We start from the raw sequence: 27,027 nt of genomic DNA, 5'->3' as shown, positions 1-27,027 counted from the left end.
TAAGGGAAGGCACCATTATATCACCCCACTTCAGTGCTTCTTGTCATTACGTTATATTTTTAAAAATACTTTCATCGGGGGCCCAATATACACTTACAATCTCTCTGCATTTATTTTCTTTTAAGAACACATATAATAAAATTCACAGTTAATAGCATGAAAATAATTTCTACAATAACAGTTGTAGCAAATCTTAGAATTGCCAGGGTGAAGGTGGCTAGACAGAGAGGCAGTTGCATCTATTATTAGCAGCGCACAGGGGATTGATGTACAGTGGGCTGCGTGTAAGCAGAAGCCTTCAGACGTGCACTACATTTTAATAGTGAAATTCTCATAGATTATAACTCCCTTCATTAACATTTTCACACATCGCTGACTAACAAATGAGGAGAGAGGCCTTCTGCACTCTCAGATTTATCGTGCTCCGGATGCTCCCTGCACCTCTGTGTGTGGGCAGGAGCTTCATCTTCTAACCTCTGACTGCAGGAGGATTAACTCTTCCTGGGCTGACCTGTTTCCTTCAGGGATGGGAGAACATTCTGGAATTACAGACTTTCAGACTTTTAAGGGGTCACTCCTGAGTATAGCCCTCCTGGGACTTTCTCTGCATTTCCCTGTTGGCACCTGCAGGTGGCTATCAAAGGATGGCGGGTCTGACGGGACTGGCTCCGCTGCCACACGTCACCCTGCAGGGCGTCCTCCTCCCCAAGACTCTCCCTGCTTAGGTGCTCGAGTCAGCAGGTGGTGTAGGGCATCCTTTCAGCATCAGGGGATGGTCGTTTGATGGAAAGTCTGGGTCTCCTCTAAGCAAGAGGAGTAAAACAGCCTTCTGTCCTCAGCTGAGGCAGGGGACACAGCCCAGAATGTGACAGAGGGAGTTTTGGAGACGGCTCGCTGGGCAGAGCAGATCCCAGAGAGAGGAAAGTGGACTCTGGTCAGGGAGAGGGTGGACTGACTACATGTGGGCACAGTCTTGTCCTGGGAGAGGCTGAGCGTTTTACAGAGATGTTGGGTACCATGGTGCCTGCCTGGGAGGGATTTACAATCTAAGGAGGGAGAATGTGGAGGGAGAGACACTGTTCTTTGGTCATTTACCAACAATCATCAGTGGACACATACAAACTGTGAGAGTGAGTGCTGGGGCATGTGGAGAAATGCCACCTAGGCTTACCCCATTAATCAGAGGAGGCTTCCTGGAAGAGTCTGCAAGTGCTGGGACTCCAAGAAGGTGGTTCCTGGTGTGTTGTCTGTACCTGGCACCGAGCAGTTTAGAGGAACATGGAGGATGTGAGTTAAGGCAAGGAGAAAACCTCCCTGGCCTTTGGAGTGGCGGGGGTGCGTTTTTAGCCCAACCTCCCCCGTGAAGTGTTCCTCCTACTTTCTTTCGGGACACAAACCTTTGTGACTCAGGGGCCAATATTTTATAAACTGGCTCTTGGGCAGATTTAGCGATTTGATTGGGCCCCTAATGGCATGTGAGACCCCAGGGGTCGGTTCACTCCAATGCTCCTTTGTGTGTCTCTGACTTAGGGTGAGCATTTTGGTAAACAGATGATCTGATCTAGGCGTTCTCAGCCCTGTCTGCACATTATCATCACCTGGGGGAACTTTTAAAATCTGGGTGCCAGGGACTCTCAGAGACTTTATTTTAAATGGTTTGGGGTTGGGCTCAGGCTCCCCAAATAACTCTAATGTTCAACCCAGGTTGAGGACTCCCGAGACCATTCAGGCAAGACCTGGCCTTCAGGTGAATTAGCTGGGAGAAGAGATGTCTGACCAGAATAGACAATAAAGCTGTGGACAAATGAGGATGCATTTATAAAGTCCCTCTTCCTTTCTCTCCTTTGACAACCTGCAGATATTCATTGCTATCAGATGCAATGCGGGATGCACGGGACCAAATCCTATAGGTTATTATGAAAAAGGGACATCTTGCCCTTGGTCCCGGGAATCCAGATTCCCCTTCTTTCCTGTCACTCCTTCCCTCCTTCATCCCCAGCCTGGGCCACGTGGTACCCACCCCAGCCTCGTGGTCCCTGGGCGAGCATCATCTGCAGCAAGAGCTGGCTTCTGTAATCTTTGATCTCCTCCTGTAACTCTGTGGGGCTGAGCTGGCTCTGTTTGACTTCAGCGCTGCACCATCAGCAGGGGCTGCCCTGCCTCCCATCCCTCCTCCCTGGGAACATTATCCCTTAACTAAAATCAATAGACCCAGGACATGCTTGGAATCTAGAAGCTAATCTTTCACAAGTTTCATTTTACTGTCAGAGTTCTCCTAGTGGCCATCACTGGGCTATGCAGTGCTGGGGGAGTGGGAGTGAGTGCATGGGCAGGGGCTGGGAGAGGGCCCCTCTGAGGTAGAAGGGTGGTATGGGTGTGCTGTGCTGGATGGCCCTGCTGGCAAAAGGGCCCGGGGTGCTCTGAAAGATGGTGCTGGGTTTCCTTCCCTGTACGGAGCTCCATCCTGCATCCTGGCACCCCATCAAGTGTTAAGGAGCACAGAAGCCAAACCTAATGAAAACCCAGTCTCATTTTGCATAATCAGATGCTATTGAAATGATCCTTTCAGTGCTGCACGCTGCAAATTAACAATCTGACTTATATACAATAAAAGCCCGAGTATTGTACCAAGCGATACTTCTTAGGTGGTGGATACACAGATGGAAATTCATTTAATGAACTACCAGTTCCCGAATGGATCCTAAACTTCTTGTAATTACCCTGGAAAAAACCCCAGTAGAAACTGAAAAAAGCTTTTTGTATGCCCCCACCCCTGCTCCACGGCAGCTAGCTTTCTCCATCTTTAAGGTTGCCTTGTCAGAAATGAGTATCTTTATGTAAGAGTTCTTCGGGGCCTGGCCAACGGGTAGGGTTGGGCTGCATACAAATTAGCCAACTCCATCCCCCTTCCCCAGATTCTGAAAATAGCATGATTTGCAAAGACTTTGGTGCTGAGCAAAATGTGAATTAAATGGTATTGTGAAGAGTTTAATCCGTAACCCTGGGGTCAGCCCGTGAGTAATCTGGCTGGCCGCCCGAGGGATCAGGGAAACCTGGTCTTTGGAGCACTGGGCTGACAGTCTAGCCTCAGCCCATCCTAGGCAGATGATGCAAGCCTGCTCCTGGTAGCTTTCCTTGAGAGATCTTGTTCCAACTGGAGAGGGCATCAGAAGCATTCCGTTAGGCCAGGAATTGCTTTCCCTTTTGATGAGGCAGGAGGGGCAGGGGGACAGGAGGGGTAGAGGTGCCTGGGGCAGACCAGAGCAGAGCCAAGGACCACCCCCAAGTGAGCCATCTCCCGTCTGCCTCCCACCATCATAGGCCTGATGCAAAGGGAGCAATCCAGGACAGCCTCTTCCAAGGGGACAGTGCCATGGAAGAGGGTTAGGAACGGATGGGCACCCACCAAGAGTGCCCCACTCTATAAGTATCACAACCTGTTCCATATTTATTATGGGCAACAATTTGACTAACGGAGAATTTAGATTAATAACATTCAGGCCGGAGAAGTAATTTCCTTTGTGAAAGCGATTTACATGCACTCTGCCAGAAAGAGCCGTCACCGCTCTCTTGTCGTGTCAGCTCAAATAATGAAGTTGAAAATAACATGGAAGGTTAATAGGTCCAACATATCTCCTTAGAACTGAAAAGGAAGATTTACAGTGTGGAGGCTATTTTGCATATTTCCACTGGGAATTGAAAGGTTTTTTTTTTCCCCAAACAAGATTTACGAGAACCGTGGTTCAAGGTCTCTGCTGTGTTATTGCTCCTAAGTGAGGCAGTAAACCTCTTCATTTGGGTGGGAGCTCTCAGGCTTTAGAAAGAGCCATCGCACTGGCCAGGTCTGTTGGAATGCTGGTGCTGGTGCAGAAAGAGTTTCCTCTGATAGGACAGCCATCTGCTTTAGACTCTGGAAGGTCACATCATTTGTCAACTACTAAAAGAGGTTTAAACATTTCCACCACCTGGATATTTAAAACATTTTAAAAAATTTATTTTGTCATCATTTACTGCCCCTAGAGCTTGCTAGGCTGGCCCTGGGATTGAGGAATATAAGGGATCAGCTGAATTGGAGCAAAGGAGAATGTAGGAGTAGAGTGGCAATATGACTTTTGGATTCCAGGCAAGAAGTGAATGGAAGAGACCCTTTGAGCTCTTTGTCAGCTTCTGAAAGAGCTTTCCTAGGAGGCTTACCCATCCACTTCTGCTAACATCTCATTGGCCAAATCTATCTGCAAAGGGGGCTGGAATGGGCATCTTTTACTCAGTACTTTCCTGCCCAGGATAAAATCGGGGTGTGTTGTTGAGGTAGAAAAGGAGAATGGATATTGGTAGGCCACCAGCATCTTTAGCACAAATGCTTAATGCGTTTATTTTTAATCTTTCTTGTTTTCTGTTAAATGCATTCGAACTATAAAATTCTCTTTGAATACTGCTTAAGCTGTGTTCCACAATTCTTTTCCCTCAATGTTATGTTATGAAAAATTTCAAACATAAAGAAAAGTTGAAAGAGTTGTAGTTAACATCCTTATCTCCATCACTTTAACACTTTGCTCTATTTACTTGATCACATATCCATTCATGTATGTATTTGTCAATCTTAGTTTGTGATATATTTCATAGTCAATTGCAGATAACAGTACATGTTGCCCCTAAATATTTCAGAATGCATATTGTGAACTGTTTATTTACTTTTTAAGGTAAGATTTATATATAGTGAAGTGCACAATCTTAAATGTGCCATTTGACAAGTTTTGACAAATGCGTACATCTACATAATCCAAACTCCTATGAAGACATAGACATTTCCATCACCCCAAAAGGTTCACTTTTGCCTCTTCCCAGTCAATACATCCCCTCCATAGCCAATCACTGTTCTGATTTTTTTCACTATAGATTATTTTTACCTGTTCTAGAACTTCATATAAATGAATTCATATAATATGGACTCTTTTGGGTAAGGCTTCCTTCCCTCAGCATGTTTTTGAGATACATCTATGTTGTTGCAGGTATCAGTAGTTTTTTCCATTTTATTGATGAGTAATATTCTATTGTATGAATGTACTAGAGTTTGTTTATCCATTCATTAGTGGACATCTGGTGTTTCTAGTTTCTGGCTATTATGAATAAAACTGCTGTGAATATTTTGTACAAGTCTGTTTTGGGGATGTGTGTTTTTATATCTCTGGACTAAATGCCTAGGAGAGAATTGTTGGGTGCTATTTTTTTCTTCAAAAAAAACCTGGCAGACTTTTTTCCTAAAGTGATCATACCATTTCACGTTTCCACCAACAACATATGACGGTTCCAGTTACTCCACATACTTGCCAACATTTAATGTTGTCAGTCTTTTTAATTTTAGCCATTCTAGTGGGTGTACAGTGGATCTCATTGTGGTTTCAATTTACATTTCCCTGATGACTAACAATATTTTTCATGTGCTTACTGACCATTCATATATCTTCCTTTATGAAAGGTCTGTTCCAATCTTTTGCCCATTAAAAAATTAGGATTTTCTTTTTATTATTGTCCTGTGGAAGTACTTTATATAGTCTGGATGTAAGTCTTTTGTCAGCTACGAGTTTTGAAAATATTTTCTCCTAAGGTGTCGCCTGCTTATTTGTTTTTATAATCGTGTCTTTTCAGGAGCAGAAGTATTAAATTTTACTGAAGTTTAATTTGTCACTTTTTTCCTTTTATAGTATCGCTTTCTTCATCCTCTCTAAGAAATCTTTGTTTACCACTTCTTTGTGAAGATATTCTCCTATGTTTTCTTTTCGAAGCTTTATAGAGTTAGCTTTTACATGTAGGTTTATTATCCATCTTAACTTAATTTTCGTGTATGGTGTAAGGTAGGCGACAACATTTATTATTTCGATATTGATGTCCAGTTGTGTCAGCACTATTTGTTGAAGACTTTTCTTTCCCCATTGGATTGCTTTCCACCTCTGTCTAAATTAAGTGACTGTTAAGAGTGAGTTTATTCTGGGGCTCTCTTCTGTTCAACTAATCTATTTGTCTCTCCTTATGTCAGTACTTCACTACCGTGATTGCTGTAGCTTTGTAGTAAATCTTGAAGTCAGTCCTCCAACTTTGTTCTTTTTCAAAATAGCTTTGGCTATTCTCTTCCTTTTCATTTGCATATACATTTTAGAATCAGCTTGTCAATGTCTACGGAAAAATCCTGCAGGTATTTTCAATGGGATAGTGCTGAAGATACAGATCAATTTAGAGACAATTGCCATCTTTTAAATACTTAGTCTTCCAATCCACAAACATGGTGTATCTCTCCATTTCTTTAGGTCTTTTTTAATTTCCCTCAGCAATGTTTTTTTTCTTTTTCTGCTTTTTCTCCCCAAATCCCCGAGTACATAGCTGTATATTTTAGTTGTGGGTCCTTCCAGTTGTGGTATCTGGGACGCTGCCTCAACATGGCCTAATGAGCGTGCCGTGTCCACACCTGGGATCCTAACCAGTGAAACCCTGGACTGCCAAAGCGGGGCACACGAACTTAACCACTTGGCCATGGGGCTGGCCCCTCCCTCAGCAATGTTTTATAGTTTTCAGTGTAGAGGTTTTGCACATCATTTGTTAAATTTATTTCTAGGCATTTTATGTTTTTTGGACACTATTATTAACATCTTCAATTAAGATAATGTATTTGTCTGTTTCTTTCTTTATTTCTATCAATTTTTGCTTCTTGTCTTTTAAGCCCTGTTATTGGGCACATTCACATTTATGGCTGTAATGTCTCACTGATTAATTACTCTATTTGTCATTATGGGATGTCTCTATTTCTGGTAACCCTCTTTGTCTTGAAGTCTACTTTATTTAGCCACTCCAGCCTTCTTATGCTTATGGTTTGCATAATAAATCTTTTTCCATCTATTACTTTCTTTGTCGTCATATTTAAACTATGTTTCTTGTAGACAGCATATGGTTGGGTTTTGTTTTTTCATCCATTCTGACAATCTTTGTTTTTTAATTGGAGTGTTTAGTCTATTTACATTTAATGTAATTATTGATATGGTTGAATTTAGATCTACCGTGTTGGTATTCGTTTTTTATTTGTCTCATCTGTTTTTTATTGATCTTTTGGTTGAGTATTTTAAAAAGAATTTCATTTAAATTTCTCTATTGGCTTTCTTAGCCATGCTGTTTGCATGTTTTGCATTTTTTGGTGGTCACACTAGGAAATATAATACCTATTCTTAACTTTTCACAGTCTACTTGCAGTTAGTATTTGTACCACTTCATGTAAATTGTAAGAATCTTGCAACTATATAGTTTAATGTATCTTCACTCCTTTATGCTATACTTGTTATATATATTATATCTGTATTTGGTATAAGCCCCATAATGCGTTTTACTTTTTTTTTTTTTTACTTTAAACAGCCACATGTATTTTAGGAAAATAATATCTTTTATAATCACTCACATTTCTGAGGCTCTTCATTCCTTCCTGAAATCAGAGTTCCCATTTGTATCACTTCCCTTCAGCCTGAAGAATTTCATTTAAGTTTTCCATCAGGAAGATTTTCTGGTGGTGAATTTTCCTATATTTTATTTTTCGGAATATGTCTTTATTTGCCTTCATTATTGGTGGATATTTTTGTTGGGTATAGACTTTTTGGTTAACAGTTTTTCCTTTTAGCACATTAAGGATGATGTTCTTCTCTCTTCTGGCCTCTTGTTTTTGATAAGAAGCTATTCAGCATTTATTTATGTATCTATCTCTTTTATGTAATGTGTTGTTTATCTCCAGCTGCCTTCAGGATTTTCTCTTTGTCTTTGGTGTTATTCACTTTGACCATGATTTGGTATTTTTTGCTTTGTTTTTTTTTAATTTTATTTGGGGTTTGCTGAGCTTCTTAAATCTGAAAATCTATGTCTTTCAACACATTTGGAAAAATTTTGTCCATTATTTCTTCAAATATTTTTTCGGCCCTATTCTCATCCTTTCTTCTGAGACTCCAGTTGTACATGTATTTGATATTTGTATATTTGATCTTGCATTATTTTTTCACAAATCACTGAGGCTTGTACACTTCTTAAAAACAATTTCAGATAGGTCAGGATTTATCAACCCCAGTACTATTGACATTTTGGACCAGATCATTTTCTCTGTGTGGGAAGGGTTTCCTGTGCATTGTATGGTGGTCAGCAGCATCCCTGGCCTCTACCACTAGATGCCAGTAGCATAGCCCCCCAGTTGTGGCAACCAAAAATATCTTTAGACATTTCCAAATGTCCTTGAGGGACAAAATCACCTCCAGTTGAGAATCACCGAGATAAATCAACAGAAATTATCCAGTCTTCAAGTTCACTAACTCTTTCTTCTGTTATCTTCAATCCAGTGAATATATTTCAGATATTTTAGTTTTTAGTTATAAAATATTCATTTGTTTTTTTTCTTGTAGTTTCTACCTCTCTCCTGAGATGACCTATCTATTCATTCATTACAAACATGTTTTCCTTTACTCACTTGAATGTAGTTATAGTAGTTCCTTTAAAATCTTTATCTTCTAATTTCAACATTGTTTTAATTAGCAATCATCATGCCTTGGATAAACTTCATTGGCTACGATACTGCCACTATGCAAAGCTCAACATTGTTTTAAAATGTAGGTCATTATTATTCAGCTATGGTGAGACCAACAGATCAAGAGACAATTGCCATTGAAAATATAGTTTGTCACTCACAGTTCCCAAAAGGAGAAGGCACAGCATGTCATGGTGGGCTACATGGGGAAGCACCATGGCTTGTCAAGAGGCAGAGGGAATAAGGGGAAAATGTGGGCATGAGACTTTATTGTGATTTTTCGTGGGAAGGGCAAGGCAAGGCAGGGTAAGCAGGGATAGGATTGGCTAGTTTGAATAATTTCAGCAGGCTCTGGGGTGTAGGGGCTGTTCCTATGTGTCTGGTACTTGGCCCTGGGGTAATTAGGGCAAGACAATAGTGATCTGTGTGCGAAAGTCCTGTGAGAGCCCAATAAAAGAGATAATTGGGGTAATGGGCTTCAGATCGGTTGGTTTGCATATGAAAGTTGCACTCCTGGGCAAGTTGTTTGCTATCTCTAGGAATTAAGTAACCCTGGAAGGGGCAGTTCCTTCCAGTGTCAGCAAGGCCCCAAGATGTCAAAGGATCAGAATAAAAAGACATTTTTAATACAAACATTTGTGTCATCTCAGAGTAAGTCTCCATTGATTGCTTCTTCTCTTGAGTATGGGTCATATTTTCCTGTTTGTATATTTTGTAATTTGAAATTGTATTCTGAACCTTGTGAATATATGTTGCAGGGACTTGGGACTCTGTTATGTTGTTCTGAATAATACTGAGTTTTTGTTTTAGCAGACACTTAACTTTGCCAAATTCAAGCTCTAAACTGTCTTTCTTGAGCTGGGCAGCCACAGAAATCTCTGTTCAGGTCTTAGAGCCTCAGCTGGGCTGCTCAGAGTCTGCTCTGTGTGTATGTAATTCAGGGATCAGCCAGGGATTTGGACAGTTTATGCACAGAATTTAGATCTCTTGCTCTGCGGCTCTCTCCTTTTTGGGATTTCCTCCTTCATTTTCTGTTTGCTGTGGTCACACACACTCTGTCCTCTGATTCTACAAGCAGTAAGATTGAAGGTTTCTATCTGAGTATTAGCTGCTCCATGATACTGACTGGAGTCTGCCTCAGGCAAAAAGCAATAAAAAAATGCTTAGAAACTCACCCAGTGCCGTTACCTTCTTCCAAGTGTCCAAATTTCTCCAGTTTCTGCTTGCTTTTAGTCTCTCTCTGGTGTCTTCAGATTAAAAAAAAGTATTTTAAATGTTGGAAATTAAATATGAGCTACTCCTCCATTATTGGAAGAGGAATTCCTTGTGTCTCATAAATTTTGACATATAGTGATTTTACTAGGTATTCTAAGATTTAAAAATTTCCCTTATGATTTTTCTTTTAACGTGGATCAATAGGATTTTTTTTAGCTCCCAGATATATTGGATTTGCAAGCCATCTTTTTGTTAATATTTTTAAATTTTATTGTGTTATAGTCTCAAACATAGTTTGTATGATGTTGATTCTGTGGCATTTACTGAATCTTCCTTTATCGCTTACTGCATGTTTAATTTTTGTGAATGATCTATATGCACTCAAAAAGGATGTGTAGGGGTCAGCCTGGTGGCGCAGCGGTTAAGTGCGCACGTTCCGCTTCGGTGGCCCGGGGTTCATCAGTTTAGATCCTGGGTGCGGACATGGCACCTCTTAGCAAGCCATGCTGTGGTAGGCGTCCCACATATAAAGTAGAGGAAGATGGGCATGGATGTTAGCTCAAGGCCAGTCTTCCTCAGCACAAAGAGGAGGATTGGCAGCAGTTAGCTCAGGGTTAGTCTTCCTCAAAAAAAAAAAAAAAGGATGTGTATTCTCTGTTGGGTGAATTCTCTGTATCTTTATTAGTTCAGCCTTAATAAATCTCTTTATCTTTGTTTTTTGCTTTTTGTGTGTTTGAGCTATCAATTTCCAAGAGGGGTGTGTAGTTTCCAACCAAATCTCTTGATTTATATATTTCTTTTCATAGCTCTGTCAGTTGTTACTCTGCATTTTTTTGAGGCCAAATTCTTAGGTGCATATCTTTTCATGATCATTATATCTTCTTGAGTTTTTTCCTTTCAGAAGCATCTAATGTCCCTCTGTTTCTCTTCTCTATTCTTTGGCACTTCTTGCATCCTTTCACTGTGAGGTTTTTACATCTCTCTTTAATTCTGGGAAATTCTTGGTTGTTAGTTGCTCATTTGTTTCTCCCTCTATTTATGTTTCGCTCCTTCTAGGATTCCTAGAATATGGATGTTGAAAGGTCTACTTCTGTTCTCCCTGTTTTCTTTTCTTTATTTATTTAAAAAATATTTTCCATCTCTTTATCCTTTCTTGATGTTTTCTGGGAAAGTTTCCTGTGATCTTCTAGCTCATTAAATTTTTCTTTTTGGCTATTTATTGAGTGCTTTATTTTAGGAATGACATATGAGATGTCTGCACCTCTGGCGCCTTCATCCCCTTGTTTGAGTCCAGAGGGAGGCCCAGAGCGCTGTACACTCTTGGCATGCAGCCCCACCTCTCCCATGTGTCACATATCCCCTCGCCACCACTCTCTGCCCCTTATCATCAGTCATCACAAGGAGGCTTGACTGCCAGGACCCCTCCCCAGTGAGACCTGTCCTCATTATTTTGTTGGGAATCCACTCCCATCCTCTTTACGTTCTCCACAGCTCTTATCCCTATTTAGTATACACTGCATTTTATTTCTTTATCTTATTTATTTTCTATCTTTCCTGCCAGAATGTATGGGCCAGGAAGTCAGCACTTTTTGTCTATTTTGTTCTCTATTCCTCAGCATCTAGCTCAAGTGTCTGACATGTAGTGGATGCTCAATAAACATTTGCCAAATGAATCAATGATTTATGCTATATTCCTTATTTATTTCACCGATTGTTATTCTTTTATATGAGCTACCTTTTAATTACATCTTCTTTGTTCCAGAAACAGTGCTAGGGTCTTTGTGTTCATGGAGTTATTTAAACATTTATTTACTCATTCATTTCTATATGTTTTTATTGTGGTAAAACATATATATTATAAAATTTACCATTTTAACCCTTTTGAAGGGAACAGTTCGCTGGCATTAAGTATGTTTACGTTATTTGTCAACCATCACCACCAGCCATTTCCAGACCTTTTTCATTTTCCTGAACCAAAACTCTGTCCCCATTAAATGAAACTTCTATGTGTTTCATGCCCAATGTTTCCAGTTGATGGTTCTTTACAACTGCCTGTTGCTACTTTATATTCCCAGTATCTTCCTTTATCTCTTTGAAGATATTTATTTGCTTGGTTTGAATTCTCTTAATTCTGCTTCGTGGACAGATGTGGGCTGTCTCCTGCCTCTCTCTTAGGGTGGCTGTCCTCCCGACAGATCTTGTTACTTTTTCCTGGGAGCCCAGCTGCCCTGGATGGCAATACTCACCTCGGGGAGAGGAAGTGCCCGACTCACATGTGGGCTTGCCTGGTGAGCTTTGGAGAATGCTCAGGGGCAGGGGTGCCCCTCAGGGTGGAGAAGTTTGGTGTTATAAAATCTGGGATAGCTCATTCCCTGATTTCAGGTGCCCCACGCCCACCCCCTGGCCAGCCTGACCCTGGCAGGCTCTTCTCTTGGAGCTGCCAGCCTTGGTTGCACTCTCCTCGCCTATGGGGTGGAGAGTTTGGGGGCCACCCTGTTGCCTGTTCCAGTTGTCACAGAGCTCCCACCTTCTCCACAGCTGGCGCTAGGTGAGGGGCTGGTGCTTCTGCTCTTTTGCTGCCACCCTGCAGCTCCAAGCTGGGGAAATGGCCACCTGGGGCAAGATGGAGTAGACGTGGGCCACTGGAAAGCTTCCTTGGAGCCCTGCGCACCATGGAGCAGGCTCCTCTCCCACAAACCCCTGCATGGGACTCAATTACCTTTCTTTCCCCCAAGAACTTCTCACAGTTCCTACTGCTTGTTCAGGGGCATCTCCAGAGCATGGATAGCCAGCACCCTGGGTCACTTCATGTCTCGTGAGCTACCTCTGTCTGAAGGTGCTTTGTTCTGAAGGTTTCTGGGGCAGGGGAGTTGGCTTCCAGTGGCCATACTTGGGATGGAAGTTACAGAGGAGGGACAGTGACGACTTGAGGAGCGTGTCTTATGTGTGGGGGGACCCAGAGAGGAAGCAGTGGAATAGTCTGGAAGTCTCCCCAGATCCCATGGAGCAGCCCAGGTCTAAGGGGTCACAATCCTGCTAGGGAGCTGAGGGGTTGGCAGGTACCTGCTGGCCCTTTTCTTGGGGACTCTGCCCTGTGGGGCCTGAGGTTCTGGGTTATGTGGCTTCTTTTGGCTCTGACCACAGGTGTTTGACCCATTTACTACATATGTTTACTTTCAAATTCGTGTCTCCACTTTCCCATCCTTACCTGTTAACCTCCCCTCGTTCCTGCTCCTCCTTTAGCCCAGTGGGCTGCTGAAGAGTCCCAGTCCTCAGCTTGTTTGTCAAGTGGCCAGGCTTGTCTCACAAGGAGACCGTGTGGGAAGCCATAGACATGTTTTTATAGAATTCCAGTGTCTTTGGGCAGAAGGGACTTTGGAGGTGACTGGTCTTGTTGATCTCATATTATCTTATATTTGACTCACTAATGACCCATTTAAGGAACCCAGATCCCATGTCCATAGGAAAACCCCACACTTTCTTAGCTGTACACTTAAGTATTTACAGTTATTTGTTGTTAGATTTTTAATTTCTTTTTGTTTTAAGGATCTGAATATTGCAGTAATAGTATTGGGAAAAAATTAGATTGGAAGTTCTTCATGATCATGAAAGCCCCTGTCTCCGCAGCATTTCCCACTTCTTCATAATTGCTGACCCCTAACCTCCATGAGAACTGGATTTTGTCTTTTGTTCACTGCTGTCTCCCCCAGCTCCTGGGACAATGCTCCCAATACATATTTGCTGAATGAACAAGTGATGTAGTTAGTAACTCTACGTCTGAATCCCTTCTCTTAGCTCCATCCTGAGCTTGAACATTTTCAAGGCTGGAGAGCTCACCTCTTGGCACAGTGACTTACCTGTCATTTCATAGTAGTACAAATGGTCAGGAAGTTTTTGTGTCTGTTCAGCTTAAATTATTTCCCCTGAATATACATTAGTCCTGCTTCTGTCCTACAGAACCACAGAGAATACGTTGAATCCATCTTGTCCGTGACAGCACCTCTACTATTGAAGACAGCCACCATGGGCTCTCTAGGATGTCTCTAACAAGCAAATGTCCACCGTTCTTTCCATATTCTTCATAGGACTTGATATTGATATTCTTCTCCATCTTAGTTATCCTCCTCTGAGTGAGCTCTTGTTTTCAGTACTGCTTTGAAGTGTGGTAGTCAAACCAACACCAAACCACAAACGTGGCTGCTGATCAGAGCAGAGAGTAATGGCATTGCCACTTTCTTTTTCTTGACATTATCCTCACATTAACACAGCCAAGTTAACACCTTTTGAGTTGTCTTGAGTCTCTTTTCCAGTGGACTCTCTCCCTGGACCTGGACTCCGACCAGGAGAAGCTTTGAACCTAGGTGCAGGGTCTTGACCCCTCAGCAAGTGGGATATAGAAAGGAGCTGGGCTGGGAGTCAGGAGACCCACCCACATTATGGACTGGTGATGACGATCAAATGAAATAACCTGGTGTGAAAGTGCTTTGAAAGTCATAAAGATGTCTAAGGCTACGTATTATTGTCAAGTAGCTGGCTTATTCTATCATAAACCCATTGAGGTCTGTTTGAAGTGTGTCTCAGCCCACCAGAATATCAACATCGTTCTCAATGTTGTTCCTGGGATTTCACATGAATACTTTCTATGACTTTATTCAAGCCTTTTATAGAAATGTCCCACATGACAGGGCTGAGGGCAAAGCCTGTGGCATGCTGTTGGAGGCCTCCCTCTGGGTGACTGGGATCTGTTAGTCCATAATTTGCAAGTTCAGTTTTTCAACCAACAATGCATCTCTTGGCCTGTACTACCATCTAGCCTGTATGAGTTCAGCTAATTTACAAATATAGCACGAGGGACTCTGGCAGCTGCCTTGCTGAAATCCAAAGGCGCTAAGATGAACAGAATATGAGTCCTATCAATAAGAGAAATGCAACGGTTTGTCATGGCTCACTCCCATGATGCTGGATTGGCTCCTGGTGGTCACAGCTTCTTTCTAAGTGCTCCCAAAACCTGTAATCCCCAGTGTTTCATCACAGAGGACAAAACATACAAGTGGGAGAAACTCCTTGAAGGCACATGGTAAGGACCATGGTAAATTGCTGATGATCTAACTCACGATTTTTCAACCTTGGCACTATTGGCATTTGGGGCTGAATAATTCTTTGCTGAGGGGCTGTCCTGTGCATTGTAGGTTATTTAGCAGCATCCCTGGCCTCTACCCACTAGATACCAGTAGCACTCACCTCCAGCTGTGACAATCAAAAATGTCTCCAGACATTGCCATATGCCCCTTGAGGGGAAATTTGCACTGGTTGAGAACCACTAGTCTAATTGAAGGAGAGAGGGGCAGAAATACTTAGAACAGTGATACCCGCCACCACCACCATCACATTTTCTGAACTTGGCTTCAGAATAATACAGATTTGCTGTCCTAATTGCATTTTGCAAAGGTTAGTATTAAAATGAGTTTGTATGCTTTCAGTTTGCTCTGTCAACATAGTGTAATGTGGTCCAGAAGCATGTCTGGTGACTGAGGGTGAGAGGGTCAGGGGCGAACCAGATTGGGATTAATTCCACACATAACTGGTTAAGTGAGCGGTCCACATAAGAACAACTGGAATTAGACTTGGCTCTTGGAGGAGATGCTAATGAATCCCAGATCTCATGAGTACGTGCCTATGGCAAAGGAGCTTCAGGACTTCATCACTGTAATCTGGGGCAGCAAAACTGAAGCAAGTATCTGAATCATCTGATCAGCTGAATCATCTTCTAAGTTCCTGTGGTTTTCAGAATCACTCATGCAGGTAGGTTGGCAGTCAGGGAAGGACACACAGGAACTTTGTTCAGAAGTTATTGTTTCCATTAGAAAGAGTAATGATTTTCATATACCAGCAGACTAAACCCATGTTATTACAGGTTGAGGATGAGAATAATGAGAAAACTCCCACTTTACAAAAGCATTGGTTTATACCCTGGGAGGCAGTAGCAGTGGTGAGAGGTGAGTCAAAACCTGTCATTGCCTGTCAAATAAGAGATTGTTCATCATTATTATTTTTATTTTGAAAATTAACTCCTCGAAGGGGCCAAGCTGTGCTATGCCTCTCGAAGGTATACTTCCACTTTAAAATGTAAGCTGTTTTGAGATGATCTGAGCACAAAAATGCATCTGGTTACAGAAAATGATTTCCCTAGCTTTCTTTGAAATAAAAAATAGCCCAACATGCTTAGGAAATGGGAATTATGGTGGACACTGCATTATTTTCTAGATGGATCACCTTACAAACTAAAATCCCGTTGTCCAGTTAATGGTGAAAAATTGTCTATTTGAAGAAAGAATAATTGCCAAGCAGCAGAGAGGCCAAGTCTATTGTTTTTTTTTCAAAAATGGGGGTTTGGCATCAATTGCATTTAGACTTCTGTATGAGGCAGCTGAGACCTTAGCTGGAGAACTTGGGTGGGGAACCCGAAACTGGCTTGGGAAGGAGAGGCAGCTGCCGGGGACTGGCTTCTGGAATCTGACTTGGGGGCTTGGCCAGTCAGCTGAGCAGAGCTTAGATGGTCCCATCCTACTACTAGAATGTTCTCACAATCCCACAGAGCCTTTAGAAATGTGTGTATTTTGCTTGCTTTTTAAAAAAACTTGTAAGTCTTTTTATTGTGACATTAAGCATGCATACAAAAAAAATGTACCAAACAAAACTGTGCAGATCAGTGGAAGTATGAAAACCATCTATTTCAAGAATATAACATGCCAGCACCTCAGAAGCCCGCTCCCCTAATCACCCCATCCTTAAAGAAAACCAACCACTATCCTGACTTCTAATGCTATAATTTAGTTTTGCCTGTTTTTCAATGTTTTGAGTTTGAAAAGTTTTAGACCTACAGAGAAGTTGCAAGAGGAAGGTAATGAGCACCTGTCTACCCTTCAACTAGATGGACTGATTGTAACCATTTTGCCATGTCTACTTTCTCTCACCTGAGAAATTGTTAGATGCCAACCTTGGAGCCAGGCTTTTGGGTCATCAAATTACACTCAGGCCAGTTTTCTAGGCAGGTACTCCATTTGCTAAAACCTGACTGATGCTAAGTGCCCATTTGAAGGCTCCTGGTGAGATGAAGAGGATGGGGCCCCCTTGGAGCCTCCAGGGAGTCCAGGTTCAGTTATCTGGGAGAAATGACCCATCAACCTATTGATGAATTAATTCATTAAATTCTCCCTCCCTCTCTCTCTTCTTCCTTCCTTTTCTCCTTTCTTCTCTCTTTCAACAAGTACTTTCTGAACACAGTAAGCCTCTGTGTCAGGTGCTGGGGTACACTGATGGGCAAGATGGGTCTAGTCTTGGCCTTCACTGATCTTATCTGCTGGGTGTGAAGGAGAAGCCCAATCAATATACAGATAATGATAAAAAGTGGTATACAGACAGTAGGGGATAGGTAGGAAGGGGACTAACCCAGTCTAGGGGGGCCAAGGTAGCTCCCTGCAGGCAGCGACCTTGAAACAAAGACAGAATTGTGTCTCCTCCAATTCTTATGTTGAAACCCTAACTGCCAGGGTATTTGGAGGTAGGGCCTTTGGGAGGTGATTAGAGTTAGATGAGATCATAAGAGTGGGACCCCATGATGGGATTAGTGCCATTAAAGAAGAGGAAGAGGGGCTGGCCCCGTGGCCGAGTGGTTAAGTTCGCGTGCTCTGCTGCAGGCGGCCCAGTGTTTCGTTGGTTCGAATCCTGGGCGCGGACATGACACTGCTCATCAGACCATGCTGAGGCAGCGTCACACATGCCACAACTAGAAGAACCCACAATGAAGAATACACAACTATGTACCGGGGGGGCTTTGGGGAGAAAAAGGAAAAAATAAAATCTTTAAAAAAAAAAAAAAAAAAGAAGAGGAAGAGAACAGAGTTTGCTCTCTCTTTGCCATGTGAGGACATAGTAAGAAGGCGGCCATCTGCAAGTCAGGAAGAAAGCCTCACCAGACACTGGACCGTGCTGGACCTTGATCTTGAACTTTCCATTTTCCAGAACTGTGAGGAAATTAATTTCTTTGTTTAAGCCACTTAATCTATGGTATTTTTTTATAGTAGCCAGAGCATCTAAGACTGACAGTATCACGCAGCAAAGAAAAGGGGAAAAAATGTTTCCAGCCAGGGCCACTACAAGTCCTAGGTACTCAGAGTAAGCCCATCTGACACATGGATTAAGCACTCACCTGCACACAGGTATTCACAGAATCCAGGCAAGCAGAACACAGGGTCTGGAGGAAGGAGCATCCTGGGCAGAGCAGCAGCTATCCGAACTGGCTGAGTAGGAGCTGGTGCGGAACAGACCAGGGCAGGGAAGTGTGAGGGAGGAAGAACATAGAGAGGCCAGGGAGGGATAGAGCAGCCGTGGCTGAGGCTGGCCTGAAGCATTTGAAGGGGAAGGGAAGAGGGTGGGGGGACACATTAGTGCTGTGTTCTGGACTTAGCTAGATTTAGAAGAAACTGGGAATTCCTTCTTAGACCTGCGTGCAGCATTTGGGTTTGAAAACTTTCCAGATTTAAATCTAGTCTTGCCTTGGGCAATGGGATGTCTTCTGATTCTCCTGACTGATCTTAAAACCCTGGATGGTAAGATCTGGTGAGCAAAGAGATTTTTAAGATTAGAGTTTTCTTTTTCCCGTTAAGGACTAATACTTATCACAGAAAACTCAGAAAGTACAGAAAAGTAGAAAGAAGAAAAAAATAAGTGGTGGTATTTTGTGAGAGTGTGGCATTAGTTCTAGAAATCCTATTGAGTGGAAGGTGGCAGGCTTTATTGCTTTTATTGTTTTTATTTATTTATTTATTTATTTTTAGGAAGATTAGCCCTGAGTTAACTACCACCAATCCTCTTGTTTTTGCTGAGGAAGACTGGCCCTGAGCTAACACCCATGCCCATCTTCCTCTACTTTATATGTGGGACGCCTACCACAGCATGGCTTGCCAAGCGGTGCCATGTCCGTACCTGGGATCCGAACCAGCGAACCCTGGCCACTGAATCGGAACGTGCGTACTTAACCGCTGTGCCACCAGGCTGGCCCTGCTTTTATTGTTTTTTTGATGAAAAGGCAAAACCAAACCAAACCCTGTACTCCTTTCAGAATTACCCTGAGGCCCAGGCATAGAAATTAGCTCAGTAATTGTAAGGAAAATGATAGAGCTGAGGAAGAAGCTCACCCATCCCTGAGGCAAGCTTGGGAACACAGTTGAATGGGGATGAGAAGGTGAGCTGGAGGAGTTGTCCCTCGGGCCGCCACCAGTGCTGGGGACTTGCCGTGACTGAGCTCTGATCACCTGTCATGAGGGACTTCTGCACCTGCTGAGCCTGAGCTCACCTCCACATGGAGCCGTTGAGGGCAGGAGCCTGTCTCCATCAGAGCCACAGGATTTCTCTTTCCTTCGTCTTCCACACTCGCATTCTATGATTTCTCCTTTACCCCCTTATCAAATCAAACATTGGAAACATACAATTTTTACAGTATTTTTTTTTCCTGGTCAGAGGACCTATTTATTTACTTTGGTTTATATCCCGTTTGCTTCCAGGAAGGATTTGTGATAGCTTATAATAAAATTCACTTTTCAACAAGGCTACCAGACAGAAGTAAAAAATAAAAAAAATAATATTGATAACATTATTGTAGTTGGCTTTATGTTTAGCTACCAGTGCCCTGGTAGTTGGGGCCAATAGGGAAAGATGCTGGGGTGCATGATTATTTGTTTGGAAGGAAACAGACCAACTCTGAGAAGAGGGCCACTCTGTCATTAAATCCTCTTCAGGTGTCACCTCCTTCCTGAAGGCCCCTCGGTGGGCTCCCAGCATCCTGCTTTGCCTCTTATAGCACCAACACTAGCCTGCCTGCGGTGCCTTTGCCCTTGTCTACCAACCCTCCTTACTAGGTTATAAGTGAGGGAGGGAGACCAGTGGCTCATTCCATTTGCTGCCCCCACCCCAGGCCTTTGCACGTAATATGTTCTTAATGATTGTTAATGAATTGACCTACAAAACACCTAGAGTTTCTAAGACCTGAAAAACAGCACATCGCACCATTAGTATGTATGGTGCATCCTGAGCACAGACGGACACCGAGAGTGGACAAAAGGGAGGCCTGGGGTGTGCACACCTTCCTAATCCAGGGGGAGGAAAGGAGAGATTTTAAGGGGAAGACGTGGAGCCCTGCCTCAGTCTGTGTGTTGCTCTCGGAATGCAGGGAGGTGATGGAGGGTTGACCTTGTGGTCAGTGCTGTCCGGGCACTCGGTGGGTAGAATGGATGTGGAAAAGAAGCCATCCTCCTAAGGAACCTTTAATTCCTATCTGACACCTCAGATTTACCCCAATGAGATTCTTCTAGAACCACACAGCGGATACAAGATAAGTGCTGGGTGAGTCATGCAGAGAAACAGTTTGTGCAGAAATGAGAGGAGGCAAAGAGAACTCTGAGCTGGAGGCATCAGCAAAGGGGTGAGTGAGCCCTGAGCACGGCAGGAGTGTCCTGGAGACAGAGCAGATGCAGCGCCTCGCACAGAGCATGTGCTGAACAAAAGTTCTGTGGCTTGTTGGTTTCTTGTTTGAATTGACATGAACAAGACACCAGGGGAGATTCATGGACAGGCCAGGGACGTGCTGTGCTCTGTGTGGGGCAGGAGACCTGCCTGTCTCTGCAGGAAGTTTCTGGGAGATGGGAGGAGCTGGACCTGGCCAGGCAGGTGAGCCCAGGCGGCTGGGCCTTGAGCAGCCTCTGCAGAGAACCCTGACTGGGGACTGGTGAGCACATCCTAACCCCATTATCTATCCTGAATCAGTAGAACTTTTACAAGTTAATGGTTTCCTCTGGATTGTTTCAATTTCGTAAGGCATTGGGACCTCTTACAAGTGGCTCTGAAAGGAACTGGATTGCTAATAAATGCAAACTGTAAAATATTCATTTAAGATGATTATTTCATATTATTAGGTGCAGAAAGAATTAGCTTTCTGCTCACTTATGGTAGAATCCATAACTATCTGAGCTATTTAGTGAATGGAGTCTTTAACCTAATTTATATGCTTTAAGTGACCTTACAATAAATGTTATGGTTTAGTGCTGGAGAAGAAACTAAGAGAAATAAATAGACGCTCAGTCCTCCTGCCAACTTTCCTGGGTGAGGAGCCCTCGGAGGCTCTGGCACCTGTCTGCCCCCACCGTGGGTCAGAAGGGGCTGCTTGGCCACTGACTGTTGGCAAGGGAGCCCAGGGTCACGGCCCCTTTGCTGTGCTTCTGCCTTTGCCCCAGAGGCGGCAGCTCATGGGTGGGAGAGGAGCGAGGAAGCTGGTGGGTTACTTATGGCTGCGTGACCTTAGTTAATGTCATGGCCCTTGCAGAGTCTCAGCCTCCCCATCTACGACATGACTGTGACAATCCTGATTCCTCAGAGCAGTGTGGGGCCTCCACTGCAGAACCTGGTTACAGTCCCTGGGCTGCGGTCCACAGCACAGGTGGGCGCGGCCCTCTGAGTTCTCCCCTGGGCCCCCTGCTCTCAGCACAGCATCAGGACTGGTGACTCTGAGGGAGTTCGGATCTTGGGGGGCTTTCTGGGCTACTTGGTTTCTGCCCCATCTTTCCGGGCTGGCTTTGCTCTTTTCCTTCATTGTCCTTTTCTTTCTGCCTTTCCTCCCCCAGTTCAGCACTGGCCCTGCTCCCGGCTCTGGGGAGGCGGGGCTTGGCCAGGACTGGCAGAGGGAACATCCCTATTTTCTCTCCTTGTCCCGGCTGCTCTGGAGTCCAGGCAGCTCTGGGGTGGAGCCAGGCCTGCTTCCCCAGGGGCTGCGTTGGGGAGGGAGCGGGGGGATGGGAGCTATGGGGGCTGGACCCAGGGCTGGCGCAGGAGGGAGTGTGGAAACTCTGGTGGCCTCTTTGAGGCAGGCTGGTCTGTCTGGAGGGACAGGCCAGAGCTTGTGTGTATGCTTGTGCATGTGTGCATGTGTGTGTGTGTGTGTGCATGTGTGTGTGAGGGAGAGAGAGAGAATGAGAGAAGCAAGCATGGTGACAAACAGGTCAACTTAAACCTGCCCTTCCCTTTCCCTGGGGCCCATGAGCCCTGCCTCTCTGCCATGGGACCAGCTGGTTGCAGCGGAGTTATCTGGGTGACTTGATAAATATGCGGGTTTGGGGGCCTCAACCCTGGGATCTGGATGCACAGCTCTGTTTGACAGGCCTACAGTTAACAGTGAGCTCAGGGCTCGCAGGGCACATCCCTTCCCTCTCCTGGCCCCGTTTGCTCCTCAGTACAAGGCAGGCTGGCACCCGACAGCAGGCGCTCCTTCAGCTTCAGTGTGGGGCACCGAGAGGCATCTGCTCTGGACCCGAGGGTGGGGATTGGGATGTCTGCCTTTCCGTGTCCACTCCCTCCTGCCCCCCTCCCATTAATGCCCTGGAGAATGGGACTCAAGGTCAAGTCAGAGAACAGGTGCTCCTGGAGGCGAGGCATGGGAATGGGCAGTCGAGAAATCTGGGCTCGGAGTCCTCTCAGGGGCTGTTTGGTTCCAGGACCAGGGTCTAACTCGGTGGCGGAAGAAAGCTCCTGTCTATGCTTCAGTGCCCTGTCTGAGGGGCTCGCTGAGTGCCTTCCCCCTCTGCATTTTCCTCTTAATGCCATCTGGGCTGCCCAGGCTGCCAATCCTGCTCTGCTGCTGGGCCCCTGTGCCATGGTGGCCTCGGGACATGATGGGCTGCAGCCTTGGAAAGGGGCGAGCTTCAGGCTACAGCTGCTGCACCGGAACACGCAGCTTCAGGAAGCTCAGGGGTGCGCCCATCAGCCACGTCGCACCTGTGCCCTGTGCCACGCAGAGCCCAGTCCCCTAATCCGGGCCGAGCTCCCCAGCTTGTCTCGTGGCTAAGACACAGGCACCGATCAGCTGCTTGGTGCAGAGCTTCTGAGCACCCTCTGAGTGATGCGGCTGCAGGTTTGGGTCTGCTTCTCTCCCAGAGCCCCTGGGTCCAGGCTCTACCTCTGCATCAGGGGGTCTCTTCTCCCCGATGTCCTCACTCTGGGGCTCCAGCCCACTTTCCTCACGGAGCTCCCTCTTGAGGAGCAGGCCTCTGGGCCTCAGTTGCGGATTCGAGAGCACTGTCCCTTGGAGGTGTTTGGAGATGTCCAGGGACTGGGCCAGTGTGGACAGAGAAGAGGCCTGTCCCGTGGCTGAGTTCAAGCGCTGGGTGGGATCTGAGACTTCTGCCTCCTTTGGACTTGTCCCCAGGGCGGATGTCCTCAGGTATAACCACGAACCATGGGCTTGCCAGGCGTTGCCCCTGGGAGGGCTCCCTGGATCTTCAGAAAGCTGAAGCCCAGGGAAGGGGGAGGACTTGACTGAAGATGCTGCAGAGAGTGCGAGAATTAAGGCCCCGTCTGGCTCCCTGACTGTGCTCCTTATTTTGCATCCAGAGCTCAGGCCTCTCAGCTCTCACCCCCACGCTGCCCAGGCTCGGCTGTACTTGGCAACCATGGATGTGGGCTCAGGTGTCACCTCCTCCAGGAGCCTTCTCTGGACACTCCCAGGTTGGGTCAGCTGGAGGGTGCCAGGAGACCTTTTCTGAAAACAGCCTGACTGCTTCCTGATTTTTGTTAGCTCAACTGTTTGGCAAATGGACTTTGGAACCAGAAAGACCTGAGTTCAAATCTCCACTCTACTGCTTGCCAGCTGTGTGGTGTGAGTCGCCATTTTATTATCTGTAAAATGGAAAATATACTTGGCCCAAGAGTCCACAAGATAATGCATGGAAGGCTCATAGAGGAGGACCTGGCTTGGAATAGATGCTCTTTATGTGCTAGCTGTTGTGATTTATTCCCCACTTCCACACCCACCAGCCTTCCTTTTTGCACATTTCCAAGTAGTCAGATTTCTTGCTAACAGCTTCTTATACTCAGCCTCCCAATCACCTTCCCTTCCATTTCAGCAGGACCCTTGTGGGTGGAGCAAGCAGTGGACAGAGCTCTTGTGGCACCTGTGACCTGGTTGGTGGCTGGGCTCGATGCCTTATGGATGTCTGGGCCCAAGTGCAGTGCTGGCAGAGGACGGCTTCTGCTGTCCAGTCCTGATTCTTGGGGCAAAAATTCTAGTCCCAAACATCCCAACAGCTGTCCTTGCAGACGCCTCCTGGTGTGGCAGCCCCTGTTGTGTGTGGGAGCTCTCTTTACTAATTTCTGTCTTGGCCCCATCACTTCAGAGAGAAGCTGCTGCGCACTTTGTGGCTGTTCTTACTAATGTTGTGGTTGAATCGATGATTAGATATTTCAGTTTGGATTCTGTTATTTTGCTATGAAAACTCTTCAGATACTCCCACTGCCCTCAGAATAAGCTTCTGGACCTCTCATGATGGCCTGAAGGCCCCTTCCCATCTTTCTAGCACCATCTCTGGCCCCTTTCCCCATTGCTCTCTATTCTGCAGATACCTGGACCTTCCCTCAATACTGTACACACAAGTTGGTCCCTTCTCATCATTCAGGTCTCAGCTGGAACATCACCTCTTCAAGAGACCACCCCTAAGCTCTCTATTTAAATACGCCCCTCCCAGTTCTCTATCTCATAGTTTATTTCCTTCATGACATTTATTGCAGTTTGTAGCTATTTTATTTTTTCATTCTTTTCCTTTTTGGTCCATTTCCCCACTGGAATGTAAGCTCTGTGAGGTGGGAGGTGCCATCCGTCCTGTCACTCAGAGGCTGGCAGGTGGAGACACTCATTAATATATCCCTACCTACTGTCCCTACCAGTAGTCACATATCCTGCTAATTCTGAGTTTGCAAACAGTCCACTCTCCAAATACCACGTCCCATCTCTCTGGCTCCCTCCTCCAAGTTCCCTGACACTCCTGGGACTACAACCATTGATGCCATGAGGGGCCTCTTCCCAACCTCACCCCTTGTTTCTCACTTCCCTCCCTCCTTGATTAAATGCCACTTATCATGCTCTTTCTGACTCTGGTTCCTTTCTCAGTTCATCGTACTCACTTGGTAAAACCACAGCCCTGGTTAAATCAGCTCTCATCTTGCTTCTCACTTGTACACGTGCAGCTGAGCACGGCTGGAGAGGTCGCTGTCACTGTGCTGCCTCCACAGTCCAGTGATGCTGCCCAGCCAGCTCCCTGTGGTCCCCTGTCCTCTCCTCCCACTCTCCAAGGCAACTTTTACGTACTTCTCCCTCTCCTCAAATCCCCAGCACTTCTGCTTTCTTTTGGCTGATGACCTTGCTAAGCAGAGATCATCAACAGAGAACTTCCTCGGGCTCCAAACCTGCTAGCTCCCGCACCTGTGCCCGGGAACAACCTTCTTTGCAGTTTCCAGGAGGCCCTGGCTCTGTCCTCCACTGCTGTTCTTGATCTTGGACTCCTGCCTTCCCAAGCATCTATTTTTCTCTCTTTCCTGGATCTTCCCATCAGCATACAAACATGCTATGATTTCTTCCCTCTTAAAAATATCCCTCTCGATGTGGAAAAATTGGAACCCTTGTGCACTGTTGGTGGGAATGTAAAATGGTGCAGCTGCTGTGGAAAACAGTATGACTGTTCCTCAAAAAATTAAAAATAGAATTACCATATGATCCTGCAATTCCACTTCTGGGTATATACCCAAAAGATCTGAAAGCAGGGTCTCGAAGAGGTTTTTGTACACCAGTGTTCACAGCAGCATTATTCACAATAGCCAAAAGGTGGAAACAAGCCAAGTGTCCATCCACGGATGCATGAATAAACAAATGTGGTAGATCCATACAATGGAATATTATTCAGCCTTAAAAAGGAAGGAAATTCTGATACATACTACAACATGGATGAACCTTGAGGATGTGATGCTAAGTGAAATAAGCCAGTCACAAAGACAAATACTGTTTGATTCCACTTCCTTGAGCTACTTAGAGTAGTCAGAATCCTAGAGGCAGAAAGTAGAATGGTGGTTGCTGGGGGCTGGAGAGAGGGGAGAATGGGAGTTGCTTAGCGGGGGCAGAGTTCCAGTTGGGGAAGATAAAAAGTTCTGGAGATGGATGGTGGTGATAGTTGCACAGCAATGTGAATGTACTTACTACCACTGACTGTACACTTAAAAAATGGTTAAGACAGTAAATTGTATGTTATGGATATTTTATCACCATAAAAATGTTTTTTAAAGTAATATACAGAAATTTGGAAAGTTTAGAAAGTTGTAAAAGGACGAAATAAAAATCATCTATTAAAAACGACCCCTCTCTTGACCTCACTTCCCTCCAGCTACTGCCCGTTTCTCTCCTCCTTTGTGGTAAGACTCTGGGAAAGAGTTGCCAGTCCCTATAGTGCCAACTGATCTGTTCTCCTGTGAGTGTGCCACACTTTGACTCTCACCCCAGCATGCCACCCACAGTGCGTTCTCCAGGTCACTTGTGACCTGTGTATTGTTGATCTCATGGTCACTTCTTAGTCATCTCCTTATTGCCTGCAGTGCTGGGCCCCTCCTCCTTGCGATGCTTTCTTCTGCTGCCGCCCTGGTTGTCACACGGACTTCCTCAGCTTTCCTCTCACCTCTTGGGGTTCCTTCTCTCTCAGTTTCCTTTGCCAGCTTCTCCTCTTCCCCCCAACTCTAAATCTTGTAGTACTCCTGGATCTGTCCTTGGATTTCCTCTATTTACCACTCACACTCGGGCTCAAGCCTCTAAATACGTCCTCCAACTAGGTGTCTGTGGCCTGAACTTCTCTCGTGAACTCAAGACTAGCCCATCCAACAGCTTCTCTGATGCCTTCACTTGTCAACAGTCCAAAACCCAGCTTTTCTTTTATTTCTCCCCAGATCTGATCTCCTGACTCTCCTTCCCATCTCAGTTAGTGTCAACTTCATCCTTCTGGTGTCTCAGGCCAAAAACCTTGGGATCATCTTTGAGTACCCCTTCCTCCGTCTCCACATGTCCAATCCATCAACAAACCCTGTCAGTTGGCTCCACCTTCAAAATGTGTCTTGCATCTCACCACCTTTCAACACGCCCACATGACCAGCATCTGTCACTTTAGTAGTTGTAGCCACCTCCTACCTGCTTTCCATGCTTCTTCCTTTGTCCTTCTTCAGTCTTTTGTCAACCTGGCAGCCAGATTGATTCTACCAAGATCAAGGTCACTCTGTGCTCAGAACCTCCAATGAATCCCATATCACCAAGAGGAAGGGGCAAAGTCCTTCTACCTATCTCCAGGCCTGTGGGTCCTCTCAATCCTCCACTTGCCTCTCTTGGCCTCCATTCCTGTTTAGTCCCCCTCCTGCCC

At 45.1% G+C, this 27,027-nt stretch overlaps 1 protein-coding gene and 1 pseudogene across 1 annotated transcript in view; one reads left to right on the top strand and one right to left on the bottom strand.

Annotated features, from left to right (window-relative positions):
• Positions 1–27,027, top strand: part of CAMTA1 (calmodulin binding transcription activator 1) — a 776,715-nt gene that overhangs the window by 95,565 nt on the left and 654,123 nt on the right. The window lies entirely within an intron of this gene.
• LOC124240504 (uncharacterized) lies at positions 8,483–8,607 on the bottom strand (annotated as a pseudogene).

Source organism: Equus quagga, chromosome 5 (assembly GCF_021613505.1).
Source record: "Equus quagga isolate Etosha38 chromosome 5, UCLA_HA_Equagga_1.0, whole genome shotgun sequence".
In the NCBI taxonomy this organism is placed as follows: Eukaryota; Metazoa; Chordata; class Mammalia; order Perissodactyla; family Equidae; genus Equus; species Equus quagga.
This window is presented reverse-complemented; position numbering and strand designations above follow the sequence as displayed.